General features: G+C 44.6%; 1 protein-coding gene across 2 annotated transcripts in view; it reads right to left on the bottom strand.

Annotated features, from left to right (window-relative positions):
• Positions 1-18,229, bottom strand: part of grid1b (glutamate receptor, ionotropic, delta 1b) — a 621,235-nt gene that overhangs the window by 507,463 nt on the left and 95,543 nt on the right. The window lies entirely within an intron of this gene.

Genomic DNA, 18,229 nt, shown 5'->3' with positions numbered 1-18,229 from the left:
CTCCAGCCATCGGTCAGTTACCTGCCATCTGGTGGAAATCGGCAGACAAACTCTCCTCCTGCCGTCTGCTCATTCACACCTTCCTGTGTTTCTCCCTCTGAAACAACAAACCCGGTTTTATGATTCATCAGGATATTCAGGCCGTTTCAAACACAGAAACTTTGCACAGGCTCTCTCTGGAGGACCCAACATTTCAAAACAAAATTCTTATGGCCTGAAACTTATTATTTCATCTGCTGCTGATTCTCTGAGCCTAATTTACTCAACAGGAAGTCTGCAAAGTTCAGGGGAATAATAACCCGGTCGCCGCTATCGATTTGTTCTCCCAAATAACTTAGGGATCCATTTTAATCTGTTTGTAACCCGCCTCGGGGAAATAACAAATTATAAAGCAGTTCATAAATTCACAAAGTTTCCGCAGCATTCATTTGGTGACAGGGTGAGACAGCGATATTAAAAGAAAGAAGAAAGACTCATTTAGTTTGATTTTCCTTGCAGGAGAAAATTAGATTCAAAGCAGAGTGAAAACCAACGATTCTCAGACAGGAGTTCACATCATCTCCTAAAATGTAACCTGGAAGGTCGATCCCAATCGGAGCCGGCTGCTTCGGCTGACGAACGATAACGTTGTTTTAAACTCGATGGTGTCTGATCCGTCAGACGGCCGCTTCTGTTCGGACAAACGCCCAGCTGCCGCTGACTGACAGGCCTGAGATGAAGGTCAGGATGCTCGGATAACTGTATCGACCGGCTGTCATCATCTCACTTTGATCGATGGCTGTATGACACATGGGCTGCCTGATAACGCCCTGCTGCCTCCATCGGCTCTGAGTGCGTCTGCTTAACTTAGCGTCTTATCTTTGTCACTGTGTGATTGTAAGAAGTGAAACAGCAGTGCTGCTCTTTAAAACGCTGTCTGTGCCTTCATGAGGAGAACAAGCCTGGGGCTGAAAACAGAGCGACATGCTGCATTTCCACTAATGGCCACTAGAGGCTGTTTCCAAAATGGGCTTATCTGATACCTGCGAGCTGGTGGCGTTTCTGCTACTGGTTCCAACAAAGCAGCAAATCTAAAGTTTTCGCATCTGTCCGTTCAATTATCAGCTAATCGTGATCGTGCAGGGAGCTAATGTTGAGGTTTCACTGTGAGACGTGTGCAACGGTTTTAGCTCTTTGCACTCGAGCACTCTGCTTTGATGCAACGATTCAGCTTTTTACTGGTTAAATAATCATCTCGATCCATCTTTCGATCAACAGAAAGTCAGAAAAGCTCTCAGTGTAAAAACAAGAGAAGCCAAACAAATCATCATTTTCATAATCTGAGAAACAGAAGGTGAGAGTTTTTGTTTTGATGTCACTTAACTGATTATTTAATAACAAATTATCAACACTGTTTACATTAATTGGTCCCTCGGGGGCTTCATACAGTTCTTCAGTTTACTTTCATTTAAAATTCACGATCAGCTCGATACTTCTGACGCACGTTTTACTGGATAAAAGTTCTGTTTCTGATATAGAAACAAATCCAGCACTACGTGGTTATCACCATCGCCCTGACCTAGGTTCGCCTTCATCGGCCCCAAAGCCTCAACCTCAGGGCCCGAGCTTGATGGTGAGCTTTTAATTGACATCTTGTTACAAAGAGGATTATGGGACCAGTCGGGGACGCTGGCTCGCCACAGAAAGATTATACTGGACATTATCGTGAAAGAGAGGAGGGATAAAGAAACACGACACTGCCGGAGAGATTAATTTGTTCTTCGGCGTCTTGCATGCATGAACATGTCATAAACCCCACTAATGAGAAGGACAGGACGCGAGGATGAAGTGGGGAGTGGACGTGGGAGGGAAGAGGAAACAACTGGAGAAGAAAGGATGCAAAGTTTTGAAAGTGAAAAACGAAGAAAATAAAAACGAAGAGGAGGAGGAGAGAATAAAAGAGACAGGCAAAGAAGAAGAGAATGAAAATAGTGGAAAAGAAATTTAAAGTAGGAGAAAGCAAAGAGGGTTAGGCGGGATACAGAAAACATAAGGAGGGGGCAGAAAGGAAGGTGGGAAACAGACTGGATGAAGGAAGGAAGGAAGAAGCAACACTTGGAAATATTCAGGAAGGAAAAATCCTGATCCCCCAGGTGTCCCAGATCAGAATAAATCGGGAATAAGCCCCAATATCAATTTAGGTTTTGCTGTAAAACCTAATTTTCCAGAAAGTATTTATTGATTTGAAACAATCAGTCAGCCACTCTTAATGAATTCTGGGTCCGTCTAATACTTTGCCATTAATAATCCTGTAAAGGTGCAGCAAGAGCAACAAAACCTCCCTAATTAACCCACAAACAACTCCCCGATAATCCACAAAAATCACTTTAACGATCTGAATGAATCATTAATCAGGATTTAACGAAAAATCCAAAGACGTTCCACAAAAACCATCTGCAGCAAAAACACACAGAGCTCCAGCAACCGCACACTGACACAAAAAATATTGTTTTTAAACACAGTGTATCCATCATGGTAACTGCTGGTGACAGTTCAACACGCCTACGACGCCTCACGTTAACACACACACACACACACACACACACACACACACACACACACACACACACACACACACACACACACACACACGATGCATCTGCAGACTCTGGGTCTGCTGAGCTCGATGAGTTAATCATTGTGAAAATAATTAAACTCAATAAAGCAGAACAGATTGAATAAGAAAAAAACACAGCCCGAGGCTGACGGCTGCCTCTGACCACAGAGCGACACTCGATGACAGAAGGAAGAACAGAGGATTCACTCGGGCCAACAAACCGTGGCGACTTCCAGACAGGTACACCGGGACGTGGGACTACCATCGGATCCTAAATGGGTGGGTCAAGTATGAAAGCCCGGGCAATTTACTGATCATGTGATCTTTCCTTTAGTGCCGCCTTCAGGTAGAAAAAAATAATAATGATGATAATGTCTACAAATGTCTATATCGATGTCTCAAAACCTGCAGTGAGAGGAAGAACCTCTAGGGGGCACCAACAAGAATCAAAATGTTGCTGTTATATGAATAGATATGCTGAAATAAATTATGTAAACCAGAGTCCAGCAGCTTACGGGCTCGTAGTTAATCTGGTGAAGTGAAGGAGTTCACTAATAAAAGGAAGGAAACACTGAGGAAGACAGATAAGAGAACCAATGAGGAGGAGGAGTGAAAGATAAGCGGAGGAGGGCAGCGTGGAGGAGAGAGGCCATCCTCAAGAACAAAAGAGTAATTTGAAGAGCTGCGAGCGGAAAGCTCAGGGGTCCGACACTGAAAAGTTCAACAGTAATCAGAGTTCTTAAAAACTGAGTGACAGGCTCCGGAGATGATGATTTAACACTTAAAGCTTCGCTTCTATTTCTGTCGGATACCAGTGAAGTTTTCTTTTTCCACTGCTGAATAAATAGACTGTTGCTTTGTTCTCAGAGCAGATATGTGCTCTTTGAAATGGAAAATGAGTGACAAAATGAACACACTGTGAGTGATTAAAAAGTGTTGGCTCTCTCCTGGGAGAAGGCCAGCTGGGCTACTGCCACTAAAAACACAATCAGACACACTAAAGGGAAACAATTAAAGTTACACTGAATGATAATGTGGACGTTAAATGTTCATTCTCATTAGTACTATTAGGGGGCTTCTTAATGCAGATGATACATGAATCCATTCATTTCCATTAATGTACATTGGAGGTGTCACTCTGTTCTCGACCTCGTGCCCTTCCACCTGCACGCTAGGACATTCAGAGCAACCACCGACCACAGGTGTTACTTTAATAAGGTCAGACAACACAGGGAAAGGTAGAACTATGGTGGAGGTGGGTTGCAAAGCAGCTTGCAGATGAAAATCGAATGTTTTCCAGACCAAACAACTTTTGTAGCTCCGCCTATGAGAAATCTGTCTGTGTCAGCTGTTCGGAGGGGTGGACTTTGTCGACTTTGAGGCCAACTCTATCCTCCATCAGAAAAATATACAACACCAAAGCCGGTCAAAGTAAGAAATTCAAGAAATAAAAGGAAATGTTTGAAAGGTAATGATAATTTGAACTAAACGTAACATAACCTTACTGGAATGAACAGCTGTGCTCTGGATTTCATCCCAAACAACATTCAAACAGTCACGTTTTACTGGGAACACATAAAAAAGGAATCAGCCGACCAAAGTTAGAGTGATGGCAGAGTTGTGATCTGATTTCTTAAGGTTCAAACAAAGAGGAAAACCAACAGTAGGACAGAGTGAATCTGAACTTTGAGTCAAGTAACTGAACTATGAAACCACAGTGTAGAAAGACAGCCAGCTGTTGTTATGAAGCAATTTTAGTTAAATGGCTTCAATTCACAACAGCAGTAGTCTCAGGGCTCTTTATACTGAAGGTCAAGACCCTGCAATAACACAGAGAAACCCCAACCATCATGTGACCCCCTATGAGCAAGAACTTGGTGACAGTGGGAAGGAAAAACTCGAGGGAAGGGAAACAGGCTAAAGACACACTGTGGAAGAGAGCCATTAATATCTAACATCTATATTTAATGAGTAACTTTGCCTCATATGTTTTGTCTGCTTTAGCTTTGGTAAATAAACTCAACTACATTTCCCCAAAAATACTTCTAAAAACTCAGAAGCTCAATCTTGTTTCATGGATTTCTCCAGCTGCAGCTGCTCAGCACTGTGACAGAAGTGAAAAAGTGAGATTTAAACCCAACACTTTGTTCCCTGTTCAGTTTTTGACATCAAACCACTGGGGAACAAGAAAATATATATCATCCAGATGACAAATACACCCAGATGCTCAAAGAACTCCAACACTTTCTGTTTTGTTGTGCGCTTCGGCTTGGATTCTTCCCTTCGGCGCACAAATTCGTCACTTGAAATCAAGAAAAAAAAAAAACTGCCAATAAAGGCTGAGATTACAGCTACGGGAACGTGCAGAGGTGCAGACGTGAGAGCGAAGAGTTATTAAAGATGAATGGGAGCATGGCGTTGACTGACAGCGGCGTACGTGCTCCCAGCAGGCCCAGCATGAATGTGATTATCATGGGATAATGCGGTTTCCTCTTAGAATAGACCTCCACTGTCTCTGAGGGGAAGGATTAGATTTAATTAGTCTCTCTCTCTCTGCCTTCGACTTGCACGTACATCCCGATGAGCGGAGGAACGCTCACACCTCCGCATCTACAACTTCGGCTACAAGGAGGGAGTGTGGCTCACAGCGGGAACAGAAGCTGATGGAGGAGGTGGATGGAGACCTCGTGGCCCACACTTTGTCATTCAAAACTCTTTTTCACCCTTGCTCATCCATCTGCCCCCCCTCCCTGCGCTGCCCCCATCAGTCATCCATCCTCCTTTACTGCTGAGTGCAGCCAGTGACGGCAGTTTAGCAGTGGAACGATTGCTTTATGTGACTTGGGTACTGTAAACCCTCAGATATCATGAGTCAGCACCAGCGGCCTGCTGCTCTTTTGTAGCGTTTGGTACTTACCCACATTCGCAAGGTAAGATCATGTACTCCGTTTGTTTAGTAACAAGCTTCACCTTGGAACGGTGCAAACTCCAACATATTAATCAGGTGGGGATAAAAACAGAACAAATAGAGAAGCTTAGAGAAGCTCTGCACCACCCACGCATCACGCTATCACCACATCACCAATTAATGATCTTGTTTTGAATAACAAAGTTACCTTCTCATATCTGGTTAATTATCTCAAAGGCTGTGCTGTTTGGAAAATTATTACTTTATTTACCATCCATTTCACTCCGTTTCGAAAACAACAGATGCTTGATGCGCTAAAACCAAAATGCTGCGTGAGCTGACTTTAACGTTTTTACCAGCTTCATTTATATAAAGATCCACACGCACGTTTCAAATGTTACCAGCATATTAAAAGTCTCGTCTTTTCCACTCTGCATGTGTCGCATCAGAAGGTGCGCTTCATACTTTCCAACCCGGACCTCTTGCATTCGTGCACGTAAAAACGTATGCAACACGTGGATCATGCCAAAGCTTAAAACTGATCATCGACTTGGAGTGTAGAGTCTCCGGGTGCCGCGTGCACTTCTGCACGATCTTACTCCAGCAAGAGAACACCACTGAGGTTCAGATCAGGCAGTTGAAGTCTCCCAGTAGGAGAATGGAGTCCCCTGCACCCCAGTCCGTAAACCACCACACCATAAAGCCACTTTGAATCAATAAACTCATTATACACTGATACAGGCTTATTCATTCCACAGTCGGATTTAAAAGCTTTAAATCACAATAATCTGAATCAATTAACTGGATTTCCACAAGCACAGCCGAAGACGACTGTCATTATAGGGACACTGCTGCTTCTGCATCGCAGTGCAGTGTTTCACTGTGATGAGAAGCACTCTGACAGGAACTCTGAGCTGTTGTTCTGGTGTTTTCTGCAAGTCACGATCAGGACTGTTCTTTTTTACAGCTCAGATACTGAGTCTACTATGCAAAACCCCAGCAAGCTGCTTCACATCAGCCTCGTGAGCCAAATGGAGCTGATGTGCCAAACGATCGCAGAATATCAAAAACGCACTTCTAAAATAGGAAAATGCCAGTTTGTGCCTGTCATAGAAATGAACTGAGAGCAGTGTTCAGTCAGCAGGGAGGCCTATTTATAGACCACACACACACCCTGCAGATATAATATGATCAAGTACATCCCATCAAATCACATTAAGGCACCTCACCAAGAGAGTGGTGGGGTCAAGAGCAGCGTGTGTGGATACGGCTGAAGCTCAGTCCCGTGTTAACATTACTGTTACACTGTCTCTCTCTCTCACACACACACACACACACACACACACACACACACACACACACACACACACACACACACACACACACACAGCAGGGGAAACGTTGGGAGCTTTAGGACCAGACCAGAGCTGGAGGCCTTATTTAGCTCTCGATCAAAGATGAAACGCGAGCGAGGTGCACACCCAGACACACACCAGTTGTGGTACCACCACCACCACCACCCACCCGCTTCATCTTCTCTTTGAAGACAGCTGATGAGTCAGAACTCCTTCAGTGAATATTTTCTACCACGTACTCTGAGACGTACCGACTAAAGAAAGGGATACTTCAGTATATTTGACTTCCTGTCGTCAGGCAATGTTCATGCAGTCCAGTGACGACAAGTTAAAGAAGAGTCTGGAATGAAGCCTGATTATCTTGTTTTTATAATCAGTGTAAACCAAAACTCATATTTACAATTAACTTAATCTCCTCGCTGTATTCAAGGCCAAGGCTGGTAGTTAACGCTCATTCCTCACTTGCATTTCAGGCTTTATTACACTGCACTGCAACAGGGTGCTAATCACACACAGCCTTGATTGCTACAGGCTGTAAACAAGCTAACAGCCCTGCATGTTCACCACATGCAAATTTGTTGTATTTAGGCTGCAATACATTTCTTTGTTTTTCACATCTTACTCCTCATTTCCTCTGCTCGTTTAACCATAACAACGCACTCGGCGTGCTTTACTTTGCATAAGCACCGTGCTACCTCGTGCTGTCTAATCTATGCATTCTCTGAACAGCAGAAGACTCTGGAAATATGCACTTTGAACCTTGCAAATTAGGAGGAAACAGGAGGATTTTTCTCACCATCACGGTGCAGTAAACAAAGGAGACACTGAGATGTAAAGCAAATCTATCTTTTCCAATTTAGCTCTCAGTAAAGCAAAAGAAAGTCTTCAGCTACCAGGGGAAATCTGAGCTGTTTGTTTGTGATCAATCAATGCAGTCTGACACCAACCGAGGATTTAAAAACAGGAAGAAAACCTCAGGATGCTGGAGGAGGAAAAGCACTGTGAGGAGCTGTCTGACGAGGCAGCGTGAGAGTGTAGCAGAGGACACAGCAGCAGGAGCAGAAGAAGAAGAAAGAGTCATATGAATAGCGAAGCTGCGCTCTTCTGCCCGTCTGCTTATCGACTGAAGAGCAGCCGGTGTTCCTCTGCGGCCAAGTTCAGACGCGGAGAAACGAGGACTCTTCTGACACTTGTGAGCCAGCAGAAATCTTATCTCTGGTGAGGAACGACGTGTCCTCCATGTGAACTCTCCATCTGCTGCCAATGTGGAGTATAATCACCACTCAAACGCAACCAAGAGACCCTCCAGGGGTAGGAGAGGCTTCTGATCGCCTTTTGGAGAAACTTTAATAAAACGAAGGTCTGTGAATCATCTAAAACTGGGAACACTGAGCTCGTATCTCTTCAGTGACATCTGAAGATGGTTTACGTTTGTGTTATTGTTTCGCTCCTATGGGAGCTTGAGCTGATTTCCGATGTTAAAAGCATAAGAAGACGAAGATCAGCAAAATGCATTCAGGCAACTCGTTCATGGCTCCTTCACTACACATCGAGCATCTCGTCGGTTACAACAAATATTAACGGCACCAGCTAAATGATCACACACCCTCAGTAAAATGTTATGAACTTATTGATCCCTCTATTTAATGAATATTTTTGCTCATTTTCAGCATTTCCATGTTTTTAATTCTTGAACTCTGCTAGAGTAGCTTTGCATGAAAAAACAGCTCAAAATAAGCCTTAAATATATCATTTATAGCCCCAGAGGTTCATCGGCTCCCTTTAAGCCAACTTTCCTCCGATCGGCTGCGTCTCATACGTTTGGGGTTACAGTTTGTAAGAATTGACGAGCTTTAAAACACAACTGTAGGTCATAATAACAGCATGCACCACTGATGTATGGTGTTTTCACATAGACATATATTTGTTCCAGTGTGCTATGTTCATAATAAACAAGGCCAAATTTTACACGTGAGCCAAACTTCAGGGTGCAGACTGCACTAAACACTCAGTTTCACAGCATTTCCTCTAATCTTGCATCAGTACAGTGTCATGGCGAGGGGATATCTCCGATGTGTCATTCACAGCACAGAAGCCCCACCCACCTTCTTTCACGCCTTCTCTTTGCAAAGGGACGGCCAATCAGAAGGGAATGCAGGACAGAGGAGATAAAACTGCAGATGATAAAATAAGTCAACATCACTTTGAACTGTGAATCATGCAAAAAAGTCCAAGAACCAAAACGCAGAGCTGGAATTAGGTCAAGAAAGGGACCTTTTATACTTTTAATCAAACATCATCAAACCATCAAAGCTTGCCTCACTTACGCTGTAGGAAAATAACAAATGTGATGGATGGTTTTCGAGCTAGCTACCTATTCGATTGCTGCAACTACACTAAAAAGTTGCTCTGTAGGTTTACTTAACTTATTAAAAGCACCGACAACAGCCAAATGAATCAGACCCCTTGCACTAAGATGAGCGACACACTGCAAATCCTTTCAAATCCAAAGATAAGCAGGAAACTTCCTGTAATGATAATCTCTCCAAATTAGTTTAGAGCTTCTGCGAGCTCTCCCAGTGAAGGAGCTACGCTCGACAGATTCAAAAGGCATTTTTTGGGAGAATAAGGAAGTTTATTAATATGCAAACCAGACTGTTGGTGTCAAAGCTGTTTAGGAATACAAATTACACAACCTTTCCAGATGGTGTTTCCTAAACAACAAGCGAAAATGAGAATGTAATGATGTTTTCTTGTCCTCCTTAAATCCTTTACAGCTGCCTTGTGTTAAACATTAAGCATCAGTACATCAATCAAACCTGAGGATCATTTTTCTAAACCTGATCGCTCAGGGCTTCGTTTCACGTGAACCCTGTGCCGGCAGTGAGTCGGGGAGGGCTGCGAGATCCATTTCAGCCAACGTCTTGTGCTTTGTTTCACTCCGACTTCGCCACAGTTGCCACACAGGTCCTGTGGGAGAATTTAAATCCGATGCACTGAACTGACACAGTTCAGTGACAGTGACACAGCGAGCGTGACGAAGAGAGAGCAGCGGAGAGACCGAGAGATAAAACTGAGAGGGAAAGCGATGAGACAGAAGAGAAGAGCGTCTCCAAATGTTTCTGTGTTGCATCCCAAATTGAAAAATAAGTGTAGCAGCCAAATCTGAACGCTGTCAAAACATGACTTAATCTGCACCAAAGAAAGCTCGCAGTGGTTTGTTGCATCCAAGAGCATCTCAAACTAAAACCAAAACACGCCAGCTTATCCAGGTTTAAAGTCCGTCTGCAGGGGTTTAGACAGAATTCATCGAGCATCGAGATGCTTTTTGTCCTCTCAGTCGTGCTGATACTTTGGTTCTAAAGGAAAATTAGAACGGATAATCTGCTTGTAGTATTTCCTGTTGTTTCTTTGAGACCATACATCGTGTCTACTGTTGCATTTTGGGAAAAGCTCCTCTACATTCTGATTATTACGCTGTTCACAGTCCGACCTGTAGCTCAGGTCCGAAATTAACCAGCCTCTGCAGGAGGCCGATGAGCGAGAGCTACATGAAGATGGAAGCATCTGGAAAGTCCAACCCTGCTACAAGGTTCAGACACTTTTGCTGCTCCATGACACGCAGGCTGTCTAGAACGTGCCCGAGGAGAGATTTCAACAATCAGCTGTTAAGCACAGGATGAAGATTACAGAGCAGTCGTGGTTGCTGGTGGAAACAGGGAATTTCAGGGGTTTCCCTGCATATAGATTTTATAAAACTGTAAATGGACTCGTTATTACATAGTGCTTATCTACTCCACCTAAGCATGCCTCGTTCACCAAAGTACTCCAATGAACACATGGGAGAGCAACCCTGCTTTAATAAGGCATTCAGACTGGAGCATTGAACCACCCAGACCAGCAGCGGGAGCCGAGCTAAAGCCTAAAATGTCATGTTAAACATGTAGTGTCAACCCATCCCGACCAAAAGTAGCTGATGTTGCTCAGATGATGTGGCTCCATGTACAAACTTACCTCTGAGTCTAAACTCATTACGTGTTGTTTGCTACAGAGCAGCGAGTCTTTCCCATATTTTGGCCTAAAATCCAAAAACTGTTTTTCTCTTTTTAAACTCTGCTGAGACTGTAGGTGCATGCAGGAACCAAAACCTTAAAATTATTACCGGAAGAACCGAAGAGCAGACTGGAAATGTGCATGTGTGTAGTTATTTCCCAGTGCGAACATCTGCCCGTATAGATACACAACAGAACTGACAGACAAATAGCATAGCATGCAGAGCCAGAGGCAAATGCACACACTTGCTGCTACAATATCCAGTTCTATCAGGTTAGAGCAGGAATCAGATAATGACTTCTATCAAACAGCCCACCAGAGTCAAATAAAACCTCCTCGTCTTCCTCCACAAGTAGCTTACAGTGTGTGTGTGTGTGTGTGTGTGTGTGTGTGTGTGTGTGTGTGTGTGTGTGTGTGTGTGTGTGTGTGTTTGCAAACCTGTGTGTGCACAAGTGAAATGGAGTCTGTGTGAGTGAATCTAACGGCAGCTTACGTAGGAGGATTTGTAGTAGCATAAAATTTACTGGATTTTGTGTCGTGCATCTATATGTGCTGAGTGTGTGTGTGTGTGTGTGTGTGTGTGTGTGTGTATTGGCAGCTGTGTCCTGACAGAACGTCAGCCTTCATGATCTGATGGCCTGAGACGTCGCTTCTGCTGCTCATAAATTGTCTCCTCGGGAGGACAGACAAGGAGAGGACAGACAGTGTGTGTGTGTGTGTGTGTGTGTGTGTGTGTGTGTGTGTGTGTGTGTGTGTGTGTGTGTGTGTGTGTGTGACAGTATAAACTGATGCTGGATCATGCACAATGATTTGTGACAGGTAGTAACTTTTTTGGTTCCTCTGCAGTGAACCTGTTGAGTTGCAGGAGGCAGCATCAAAGAGCATTTCAGGTGTTTCTTCCTCTGAGGAGAAAACATTGTGACACATTTCTCAGCTTCCTTTCAGAGCTCAGGTGCCTCAGTAGTTTTGTTTCCTGGCTAATTAAAAAGCAGACGCTTCATGGCGGTCTTCATCGTGTCCAAAATTCAGCATGGAGAAGAAAAAAAAACATTCATGATTTCTGTGAAACAAAGATCCCAAAACACTGACAGCTTGTTTCTGGAGACATTTGTTATTAAGAGCTTTAAATTCTTTGATATCTTGCTGACAACCTGAAATCTATACTATTATTGTTTTCTGCTGATATAAATGCACATCACACAGTCGAATGTCAGTCAGAGCCTCAGCTTGTTGATTATCCTCTCAGAACTAATCTGACATCAGGAACTGAACAAAAGCCTCGCACAAGCAGCAAAACTCCAAAAAGATATTCGATTAATTTTTATAATATAATCAAAACTAATAGCAGAATTATTATTTTGACAATTTTACCTGAAAGTGACTTTAAGCATAATGACTTTGAACCTCCTGTTTGAAGTGCTACCAAACACGACAGTCAATAAACTGAATGAATTTCACAAGAAGAAACTGAACATTAAAGCAGTGCACTCATAACCTGCTATATTTATCCATTTCCCAATTTCCCTTACATCTTGAAAGCATCTTGAGGATGTTTCATTAATATAACCTCCACAGGAAAGAAGTGATAATTTCACAGGATGTGCGCTGCATCCAGACACAACCCTGGAAATGAAATGAAAGCCATACCGCAAGTATTTATTGGTGAAATGAAGTCCTTTGTGGTTATCAGCACATTAGGATGCAAACTACATCAAAGTTTATGTATCCTCCTTTCACATTGTGCTGTTTCACTGTCCAGTGACTCTCTGGTTTGTGTCTAGTAGCATATTCATGGAAGATAAGTACCCATCATCCTGCTCCATTACCCCCATGCAGCATTTATTCTGCTCAGGTGCCCGAGGTTTGAACCACGTTATGTCCTGACTCAGCCCGCTGTCCTTCACCTGTCCTGCTGAGACTCTGTGATATGGAATGGGACCCAATCTGTGCGAGGACCATATTCTGAGCTCAGGCAGGAGTAAACATCTGGGAAGTGCTGAGGCAGTGCGGTAGGAATGGTTAGAGGAACAACAACAGACTGACGGCACTGCATCTTTGGAGGGAGTTTACATTAAAAATGTTTCCTCGGTCTGAAACCACTCAGTGATTTTTCCTCATTTAACTGACTCATATCTAAGTTTCACCAACAAACTCGATGCTGCTGGGCTGAATCATCAGCCAAAACTTTAGCACGTTTCAAATTTGTCAACTCTTTTTAGCCTCACGTAATCAACCCTGAACTAGGGCTGCTCAATTAATCGAATTTTAATCTCGATTACGATTTGGGCTTTCAACAATCATTAAAAATGACTGAGCCGATTATTAGCCCCTCCCTCGCGCTTTACTCTCGCGCTGCTCCGTGTGGCAAATCGAGCGCACCTCTCTGCGTTTCGAACACGTGTCACAACGATTAAGAGCAGCGGTCTCCAACCTTTTTTGCGCCACGGACCGGTTTATGCCCGACAATATTTTCACGGACCGGCCTTTAAGGTGTCGCGGATAAATACAACAAAATAAAACTAGTACCGGTACCGAAAAAAAGAAGATTTATTCATAACACACGTGAAAAGACCCAGCAAAACCGAGTAAACGATAAAAACGATAACAAAATAACGCTGAAAACCGATAAAAACCCTGAAAACCAGACATTTCAAGCCTGAGCCTCAACTTTCGCGGCCCGGCACCAAACGACTCACGGACCAGTACCGGTCCGAGGCCCGGGGGTTGGGGATCGCTGACTAAGAGGACCCGAGGGAAGCTCGGAAAGCTCAGCAGAAGTTATTTGAAGAGGAGAGTGACTGCTGTTGGTTGAAAAGAGGTAAAAAACCTTCAGTGGTATTATTTTTTTGACAATCTTTAAAGTCATTATTCAACACATTGTTTTTGTTAAATAAATATCATCAAATAATCGAGATCTCAATTTCAGTGAAAATAATCGTGATTATCACTTTTGCCATAATCGAGCAGCCCTACCCTGAACTACACAACCAGCATCACGAGCTGAACATACTGGAAAAGTGAATCTAAGTCCAAGATTTATGTAGTTGTAACTGCCACATGCAAACAGGTTAGTGCTGGTCTGCTGACATTTCACCAGCACAAAAGGCTGAAGCATTGCAAACATTAAAGAGTAGCTGCAGACTGAGTTTCTGGGCGTCTTTAAACCAGAGATGCAGGCTGAACTTGCTTATTGTACAAAGACTGAATTCTTCCCCAAAGAAATAAGCGATGAAAGATTCTGCAGTTAGACATCGATTGCTGTGCATGTGTGACACGCTCTCCAGTTCTTGTGTAGCCATGAACACTGAGGGGATTTAGCTAGCAATGGGCCACCATCACATCTGGCCAGCTGCAACAGGAAATTCAGAGCAGAAGGACAAAAATATTCAATTCAATTTTACTCATTTAGCCCCAAATCACAACAAACAAGCGCTTTATAGTTTAAGGTAGAGCCCCAACAGTAATGCAGAGAAAGCACTGCAGTTATATGTTAGAGTAATAAACACTGTGGGGAAATTACAGTGGGAACAGCAGCATAAGAGCACAACATATTGTACACAGCAAGGTACTGCACATTTAGATTACTGCAGGCACAAATAATAGCAGGTAGCACAGGTACAGCTGCACATGTGTTTGTAACTTAGTGTTGCAGATGTTTTTATAGTTCTGACTGGGTTTAAAAAAAATCTTCCAATACTTTAGTAATTTTACTTGCTGTGTTTCGGATCTGCTGCAAAATATCAAATTAATTGGGTTAATCATGAAATCAGATTTCCTCTACAAGGAATCTGCTTCACAGTTATTCGAGTGTATAACTGCTAATTACTCGATATAAAATCCTCTCTGAAGGGATCTGCGTACATTAGTGCCCCACAAAAAAAAAATGAGAGGAACTACTTCGTACTCTATTTCAGAGACTGACCTTTAGATAAAAGTTTATGAGTGGTGTGATTGTCCATTTCCTGCTGCCAGAAAGCAAAAAAAGTCCTGGATGAATTTTGGAAGCGCCATTAGCTGCATTATCTCCTGAGCTGTGGATGTGATTCAAGTGGAGAAAGAAAGGAGCTTTGTAGTGAGTTTCAGACGGCGGCCTTCAGAAAGACATTTTCCATTTATCAGCAGAGCCAGACTGACTGCATGAACTTTTATATTGACAACAACGGCAGAGGTAAGATATGCATCTGTTCCACGTGGTGCACGTGTATAGTGTGGAAGAAATTATTCACCCTCGTCTCTTTGAAGGTTGTTGTTAGGTTTTGTATTGTTGATTGTCATTTATGCTTAGAAATATTTAACCATATATGCTTAGAGGTGTATAATCAATTGTGTAGTGATAGGATGTGTGATCTTTAGCAGGCTGCAAAGGCTTGGTGTGCATTCCAGGAATGCACACCTACATCCTGGGAGCATGGGAAGAGGTCGTACCTTGTTTTATTGTTTTATGGCAGGATAAACGTGGCTATATCTGTTTTAGGCTAAGTGCCTTTTGTTTAGATGAACTGTTGGACTTCCAGACCAGCAGGTTTAGGGAAGTCATTTATGGGGTCACAGTCTGACCCCCCACACACAGGCAAGGTACTCTTTGTTTGTATGTAGACGTCATATGTTAATGAACCTATGCATATTCATGTAACCTCAATAAAAGAGCAGTGTTACGGGGGAGCGGACGAGAGCAACTGGGGTCAAGCGAAGGAACGACGTTTGTCCGGTTCTCTCCCGTGCACGAGAAACATGAAGAACTTTGCCTACTTCGTGTCTTGCTTGCTGTGTAATTATATTGTCTTCAAGGTTCAAGCTACAAACCTATCAGTTGTTAAACCACAATCCTGTTTCGCTCTTTGTTCTAGAAAATCTGCTGTGATATTGTGTGGGTGGAAATTAGGTCAGATGACTCAGACAAGCAAAATATTTGTCAGTTAGTTGACATCCACAGACAAACGTCTTAGGAAGACACATCGATCATATTTGCAGCGGTGAAGCTGAGAATCTGTCCGAAATCCATCCATCCATCCATCCATCCATCCATCCATCCTCATCCGCTTTGTCCGGGGCCGGGTCGTGGGGGCAGCAGCCTAAGCAAAGAGGCCCAGACCTCCCTCTCCCCAGCCACCTCCTCCAGCTTATCCGGGGGAATACCAAGGCGTTCCCAGGCCAGCCGAGAGATATAATCTCTCCAGCGTGTCCTGGGTCTGCCCCGGGGCCTCCTCCCGGTGGGACATGCCTGGAACACCTCACCCAGGAGGCGCCCAGGGGGCATCCTTGTCAGATGCCCGAACCACCTCAGCTGGCTCCTTTCGATGTGGAGCAGCAGCTGCTCTACTCTGAGCCCCTCCCGGATGGCCGAACTTCTCACCCTATCTCTAAGGGAGAGGCCAGCCACCCTTCGGAGGAAGCTCATTTCTGCCGCTTGTATCCGCGATCTCGTTCTTTCGGTCACTACCCACAGCTCGTGGCCATAGGTGAGGGTAGGGACGTAGACCGACCGGTAAATTGAGAGCTTCGCTTTTACACTCAGCTCCCTCTTCACCACGACGGACCGGTGCAGCGTCCGCATTACTGCAGCTGCAGCCCCAATCCGTCTGTCGATCTCCGGCTCCCTTCTCCCATCACTCGCGAACAAGACCCCGAGATACTTGAACTCCTCCACTTGGGGCAGGAACTCATCCCCGACCCGGAGTGGGCACTCCACCCTTTTCCGGCTGAGAACCATGGCCTCAGATTTGGAGGTGCTGATCCTCATTCCCGCTGCTTCACACTCGGCTGCGAACCGTTCCAGTGCGAGCTGGAGGCCCTCACCCGATGAAGCCAACAGAACCACATCATCTGCAAAAATCAGAGATGAGATTCTGAGGCCACCAAAGCGAAAGCCCTCCGCCACTTGGCTGCGCCTAGAAATCCTGTCCATAAAAATTATGAACAGAACCGGTGACAAAGGGCAGCCCTGGCGGAGCCCATCACCCACCGGGAACGAGTCCGACTTATTGCCGGCAATGCGAACCAAGCTCTTGCAACGGTTGTATAGGGATCGAATGGCCCGTAGCAATGGGCCAGACACCCCATATTCCCGCAACACCTCCCACAGGACACCCCGAGGGACACGGTCGAATGCCTTCTCCAAGTCCACAAAACACATGTAGACTGGTTGGGCAAACTCCCATGCACCCTCAAGTATCCTGGAGAGGATAAAGAGCTGGTCCAGTGTTCCGTGACCAGGACGAAAACCGCATTGTTCCTCCTGTATCCGAGGTTCGACTAACGGACGAACTCTCCTTTCCAGCACCCTGGCATAGACTTTCCCAGGGAGGCTGAGGAGTGTGATCCCCCTGTAGTTGGAACACACCCTCCGGTCCCCTTTCTTAAAGATGGGGACCACCACCCCGGTCTGCCAGTCCACAGGTACTGCCCCTGATCTCCACGCAACATTGCAGAGGCGTGTCAACCAGGACAGCCCTACAACGTCCAGAGCCTTCAGGAACTCGGGGTGGACCTCATCAACACCAGGGGCTCTGCCACCAAGGAGTCGTTTAACTGCCTCAGTGACCTCGCCCCCGGAAATTGGCGGGTCATTCCCCTCTGCTTCCTCCTCGGAAGACGTGTCAGTGGGATTAAGGAGGTCCTCGAAGTATTCCTTCCACCGCCTGACAATTTTCTCAGTCGACGTCAGCAGCGCTCCGCCAGCACTATACACAGTGCAGGTAGAGCACCGCTTTCCCCTCCTGAGACGTCTGACGGTTTGCCAGAATCTCTTCGAGGCAGTCCGAAAGTCTTTTTCCATGGCCTCTCCGAACTCCTCCCACACCCGAGTTTTTGCTTCAGCCACTGCCCGAGCCGCATTCCGCTTGGCCTGTCGATACCTGTCGGCTGCCTCCGGTCCGAAATCGAGTTTTCTATTACAGTAAGTCGGAATCTGTGAAAGTGTTCTGGACACAAACTTCACATCATTCTGACGAGGCTTTGACGTTGAATTGTTAATAGGGTGACGCAGGGGGGGCAGCGGTGAGCACCTTCACCTCAAATCAACAAAGTCCAGGGCAGTGTTGGTCAAGTTACTTGAGAAAAGTAATTAGTTACTGATTACTTCCCCAAAAAAGTAATCCCGTTACTTTACTGATTACTTATTTTCAAAATTAATTAGTTACTTTTCAAAAACATGACACCTGAATGCGTGATAAAGCGATGGACCTTTTGGGCCAATTCTGCATAATCCATCTTATAAAAGATAAGATAACTCTTTATTGTCATTGCACAGTCATACATAGTACAGTAGTACAATGAAATTGGAAAAACTGTCCTACGTCGGCACTACATATAACACAA

The sequence above is a fragment of the Rhamphochromis sp. 'chilingali' genome, assembly GCF_963969265.1.
Source record: "Rhamphochromis sp. 'chilingali' genome assembly, chromosome: 22".
NCBI classification, from domain to species: domain Eukaryota; kingdom Metazoa; phylum Chordata; class Actinopteri; order Cichliformes; family Cichlidae; genus Rhamphochromis; species Rhamphochromis sp. 'chilingali'.
The sequence above is the reverse complement of the archived record's forward strand: the minus strand, read 5'-3'. Positions and strand labels throughout refer to the sequence as shown.